This window comes from Coregonus lavaretus (genome assembly GCF_964263955.1).
Source record: "Coregonus lavaretus genome assembly, chromosome: 14".
Classification (NCBI taxonomy): Eukaryota; Metazoa; Chordata; class Actinopteri; order Salmoniformes; family Salmonidae; genus Coregonus; species Coregonus lavaretus.
The window spans coordinates 2525000-2531100 of NC_140001.1; the positions used below are offsets into that span (position 1 = coordinate 2525000).

Genomic DNA, 6101 nt, shown 5'->3' on the forward strand with positions numbered 1-6101 from the left:
GCTCTACCAACTGAGCTACATCCCTGCCGGCCATTCCCTCCCCTACCCTGGACGACGCTGGGCCAATTGTGCGCCGCCCCATCGGTCTCCCGGTCATGGCCGGCTACGACAGAACCAGGATTTCTAGTGGCACAGCTAGCACTGCGATGCAGAGCCTTAGACCACTGCGCAACTCGGGAGGCCCACGGTCCCCCATGAAATAACACCGTATATAGATTCTACAGACCCCAGTGAGTAATGCCAACCCCACTTTTACATTGGCACATAGAATATAAACCAGTATGTAATTCATATACAGTGTATTGCGTTGCAGTGAATGGAGTAAGGAGTCACCAGCACTCTGTATTAAACCCGTTGGTCAGCACGAGACCAATTTAAGTTTTTCAGACTCTATGGAGTAATTCTAATTAGATATGGTTGTATTTGATTAAAAGTGTATTTCTTTAAATCTATCCTATACAATAGTTCCCAACATGCTAGTATGTGTGTACACTTTCTAAAGAAACGCTGGTATAAATAATACAAAAATTAAAAATTAAAGTATGTCAAATTATCCGTTGATTTTTTTCAAAGGTGGTTGCAATGCTGTGAAAAAACAGTTGTGCTGCACTAGAGCGCTAAAACAATCGATATACCCGAAGTTTAGAATGTCTTTGCAGGGGGACTCTTATTTTGAAGAGAAAAGAAACGGCGTTCTTGCTGCCAGCATAATGTCCTGCTGCTAGGAGAACGGTAATTGTGTAGTCAACACACAAGGGCTATAGAAAGAGGGAAGTGCTCTTTAGACGGGTGACGTTGGAGAAAATCCCACCGTGACGTGTAAGGACCTGTCACATTATATAAAGGCAGAGATCGGCTCCTTGCTATTATTATCTTGTGTATCAACAACAAGACATAGTGTACCTACTGCTGTCTAGGGGTCACACTGAGTTATAGCCTATTCAGAGCTATACAGCGAAACGCATCCATGAAGCTCGAATCGAGAAAATCCTCAATGAAGAGGACTGAGAGCCAGAAAGAGACCGTACCAAACAAAGGTAAGCAACATTTGACTGACTTATCTCTAGTTATAGTCCTATTGACTAATTTTCCTGAATAAATGTCGCCTTCCTCTGTCCACCGGTATCTCTTGTAGGCTATGTAGCTAAAATACTTTTATTTCCTGGGTTTTCAGATCAGAAAGCCATCATTGAGTGTGCGCAACAGCTGCGTAAAATCGGAGACCTCTTCAACCTGAAATACATCCTGGCGGATATGCGAGCTAAGATCTCAACGGATCCGAAAGTCAAGTGAAATGGATACAGTAGCTGACTGATGGTAAAGTGGATGGAAATCGGATCATTATGCCTTAACAACAGGTCACTTGTTGCGTTCGTTGCAATGTGAAGAGTTTGTTATAATAACGCCAAGACAATGCGGACCTCACACGCCCGTGCCCGGAGCTAGACTGCTCTCGACCGGAGTATCTTTCTGGACGCTCCTTCAACAAAGACTGGCTTTTTACGCCTTGCGTCCCGGGACGCAGGTGGGTATTTGTCCACGAAGTCTAAGAGATGTATACCACCACACAATTGGAATATTTAGGCCGGGGGAAATGAAGATGGGTCGGGAAGCCGGAACAGAACATTCAGAGAAAAGAGAAGACAGGATAGCTAACCAACATGTAGCCTAAAAGAGAGACTGAGTATCATAATATATCTTATTTTTTGTTATACTTCGCAGATGATTAAATGTTTGATTCTAATGGTCGGGGGTTTTTATGCTGTCTTTTTAAAAAGTTTGTTTGGGTGATCGATATTTGCTGATTGTTTGAAAATAATGTCAATAAATGTTTTTATTTATTCCATTGTCATCAACATATGTTTTTTTTTCTTCGTTCCTATATTTCACCCGATATCTGGGTACTTCTGTTGATATCTGTGGAGGTTAGAGGACACACAAACACTTTGGTTTGGAATAGGAAGCATAACTGCCCTCAACCCCCACCTAGTCCTCAAACTGTCAACAGTAACAGTGGTGAGCAATCCCATGTCATTAAACTGACTGGCAGGGGGACCATCCAACACCAGTTTCACCCATGTGACCTGATGATGCGGTTATCATTCACTCCTATGTCTGAAAATAGTTTGTTTGCAATCTATTTGACCTTTGGAAACTTGAAGCAGTGTTTAAAAGGAACTCAAATACTGTATTTGTTTGCTCAGACAACTCTTCAATGTCGTCAACTCTTCAATGTCTGCACTCTTTTAGGGTGTTTTCACATATAGTCCTCTATAAAGTGAACTGGGGTAAAAAATAAAAAATAAATAAAATAACTTAGTTCTCTTTGTATTCAGACTGCCTTTGCCTTTGAATGAGGACTCAACTCTTTTGCCAGTTCACTTCACCTATTTTGTGGACTGAGTCCACTTTGCATTCACATTGCTATGTTTAGAAAGGAACCAAGATCTTTTCCCAACATGCACTCTGGGTTTTTTACAAGCCATTCAATCAGAATGTTTTATCAGACAGCTAGATATACCTACTTACATTTTGGAAGCTAATAGATTGCATTTAATTAAAATATGAGACATAATAATTATAATCAGAGATACTATTAACTTGTATATTTTATTGCTAACAGCAGAAATAGCAATAGAATAACTGCAGAATAAATGATGCCGTAATTGAAAATTGTACAACCAGGGTAGGCTACTGCCCCTTTAAGAGCTAGAAAAGATTTTGTACCCTATGTTGTGATTCTCACCAAATATGTTCTCTTCTCACACTATTCAAACCCCACAATCAATAAACAGCTTATGAAGCTCTCTTAGCCTATAGATCACATATTGTAAACAAATAATCAGAACTAAAAAACCCACATATCTTGGAATTTTTGTGCGTCTTTGACAATCGCTAATCAATATCCAAAAACAGCACACATTTTTTTTCCGCGAACCTGCACGTCATTATCTTCTCTCTTTTGTGGCACCAATGTGAGGGGTTATGGCAGTAGTCTAGTGTGAGGGGTTATGGCAGTAGTCTAGTGTGAGGGGTTATGGCAGTAGTCTAGTGGAAGGGGTTATGGCAGTAGTCTAGTGGGAGGGGTTATGGCAGTAGTCTAGTGTGAGGGGTTATGGCAGTAGTCTAGTGTGAGGGGTTATGGCAGTAGTCTAGTGGGAGGGGTTATGGCAGTAGTCTAGTGGGAGGGGTTATGGCAGTAGTCTAGTGTGAGGGGTTATGGCAGTAGTCTAGTGTGAGGGGTTATGGCAGGGGAAACAGTGTAGCAGTAGTCTAGTGTGAGGGGTTATGGCAGTAGTCTAGTGTGAGGGGTTATGGCAGTAGTCTAGTGTGAGGGGTTATGGCAGTAGTCTAGTGTGAGGGGTTATGGCAGTAGTCTAGCGTGAGGGGTTATGGCAGTAGTCTAGTGTGAGGGGTTATGGCAGTAGTCTAGTGGGAGGGGTTATGGCAGTAGTCTAGTGTGAGGGGTTATGGCAGTAGTCTCGTGTGAGGGGTTATGGCAGTAGTCTAGTGTGAGGGGTTATGGCAGTAGTCTAGTGTGAGGGGTTATGGCAGTAGTCTAGTGGGAGGGGTTATGGCAGTAGTCTAGTGTGAGGGGTTATGGCAGTAGTCTCGTGTGAGGGGTTATGGCAGTAGTCTAGTGTGAGGGGTTATGGCAGTAGTCTAGTGTGAGGGGTTATGGCAGGGGAAACAGTGTTGCAGTAGTCTAGTGTGAGGGGTTATGGCAGTAGTCTAGTGTGAGGTGTTATGGCAGTAGTCTAGTGTGAGGGGTTATGGCAGTAGTCTAGTGTGAGGGGTTATGGCAGGGGAAACAGTGTTGCAGTAGTCTAATGTGAGGGGTTATGGCAGTAGTCTAGTGTGAGGGGTTATGGCAATAGTCTAATGTGAGGGGTTATGGCAGTAGTCTAATGTGAGGGGTTATGGCAGTAGTCTAGTGTGAGGGGTTATGGCAGTAGTCTAGTGTGAGGGGTTATGGCAGTAGTCTAGTGTGAGGGGTTATGGCAGTAGTCTAGTGTGGGGGGTTATGGCAGTAGTCTAGCGTGAGGGGTTATGGCAGTAGTCTAGTGTGAGGGGTTATGGCAGTAGTCTAGCGTGAGGGGTTATGGCAGTAGTCTAGTGTGAGGGGTTATGGCAGTAGTCTAGTGTGAGGGGTTATGGCAGTAGTCTAGTGTGAGGGGTTATGGCAGTAGTCTAATGTGAGGGGTTATGGCAGTAGTCTAGTGTGAGGGGTTAGGGCAGTAGTCTAGTGTGAGGGGTTATGGCAGTAGTCTAGTGTGAGGGGTTATGGCAGGGGAAACAGTGTTGCAGTAGTCTAGTGTGAGGGGTTATGGCAGTAGTCTAGTGGGAGGGGTTATGGCAGTAGTCTAGTGTGAGGGGTTATGGCAGGGGAAACAGTGTTGCAGTAGTCTAGTGTGAGGGGTTATGGCAGTAGTCTAGTGTGAGGGGTTATGGCAGTAGTCTAGTGTGAGGGGTTATGGCAGTAGTCTAGTGTGAGGGGTTATGTCAGTAGTCTAGTGTGAGGGGTTATGTCAGTAGTCTAGTGTGAGGGGTTATGGCAGTAGTCTAGTGTGAGGGGTTATGGCAGTAGTCGAGTGTGAGGGGTTATGGCAGTAGTCTAGTGTGAGGGGTTATGGCAGTAGTCTAGTGTGAGGGGTTATGGCAGTAGTCTAGTGTGAGGGGTTATGGCAGTAGTCTAGTGTGAGGGGTTATGGCAGTAGTCTAGTGTGAGGGGTTATGGCGGGGGAAACAGTGTTGCAGTAGTCTAGTGTGAGGGGTTATGGCAGTAGTCTAGTGTGAGGGGTTATGGCAGTAGTCTAGTGTGAGGGGTTATGGCAGTAGTCTAGTGTGAGGGGTTATGTCAGGGGAAACAGTGCTGCAGTAGTCTAGTGTGAGGGGTTATGGCAGTAGTCGAGTGTGAGGGGTTATGGCAGTAGTCTAGTGTGAGGGGTTATGGCAGTAGTCTAGTGTGAGGGGTTATGGCAGTAGTCTAGTGTGAGGGGTTATGGCAGTAGTCTAGTGTGAGGGGTTATGGCAGTAGTCTAGTGTGAGGGGTTATGGCAGTAGTCTAGTGTGAGGGGTTATGGCAGTAGTCTAGTGTGAGGGGTTATGGCAGTAGTCTAGTGTGAGGGGTTATGGCAGTAGTCGAGTGTGAGGGGTTATGGCAGTAGTCTAGTGTGAGGGGTTATGGCAGTAGTCTAGTGTGAGGGGTTATGGCAGTAGTCTAGTGTGAGGGGTTATGGCAGTAGTCGAGTGTGAGGGGTTATGGCAGTAGTCTAGTGTGAGGGGTTATGGCAGTAGTCTAGTGTGAGGGGTTATGGCAGTAGTCTAGTGTGAGGGGTTATGGCAGTAGTCTAGTGTGAGGGGTTATGGCAGTAGTCTAGTGTGAGGGGTTATGGCAGTAGTCTAGTGTGGGGGGTTATGGCAGTAGTCTAGTGTGAGGGGTTATGGCAGTAGTCTAGTGTGAGGGGTTATGGCAGGGGAAACAGTGTTGCAGTAGTCTAATGTGAGGGGTTATGGCAGTAGTCTAGTGTGAGGGGTTATGACAGTAGTCTAATGTGAGGGGTTATGGCAGTAGTCTAATGTGAGGGGTTATGGCAGTAGTCTAGTGTGAGGGGTTATGGCAGTAGTCTAGTGTGAGGGGTTATGGCAGGGGAAACAGTGTTGCAGTAGTCTAATGTGAGGGGTTATGGCAGTAGTCTAGTGTGAGGGGTTATGGCAGTAGTCTAATGTGAGGGGTTATGGCAGTAGTCTAATGTGAGGGGTTATGGCAGTAGTCTAGTGTGAGGGGTTATGGCAGTAGTCTAGTGTCAGGGGTTATGGCAGTAGTCTAGTGTGAGGGGTTATGGCAGTAGTCTAATGTGAGGGGTTATGGCAGTAGTCTAGTGTGAGGGGTTATGGCAGTAGTCTAGTGTGAGGGGTTATGGCAGTAGTCTAGTGTGAGGGGTTATGGCAGTAGTCTAGTGTGAGGGGTTATGGCAGTAGTCTAGTGTGAGGGGTTATGGCAGTAGTCGAGTGTGAGGGGTTATGGCAGTAGTCTAGTGTGAGGGGTTATGGCAGTAGTCTAGTGTGAGGGGTTATGGCAGTAGTCTAGTGTGAGGGGT

At 45.5% G+C, this 6101-nt stretch overlaps 1 long non-coding RNA gene across 1 annotated transcript; it reads left to right on the forward strand.

Annotated features, from left to right (window-relative positions):
* The first annotated feature begins 746 nt into the window (after positions 1 to 746).
* On the forward strand, positions 747 to 1844 carry LOC311141242. The gene is made up of 2 exons (XR_014614206.1): positions 747 to 1037; positions 1175 to 1844. It is a non-coding gene; the product is annotated as an uncharacterized lncRNA (long non-coding RNA).
* Positions 1845 to 6101: the final 4257 nt, after the last annotated feature.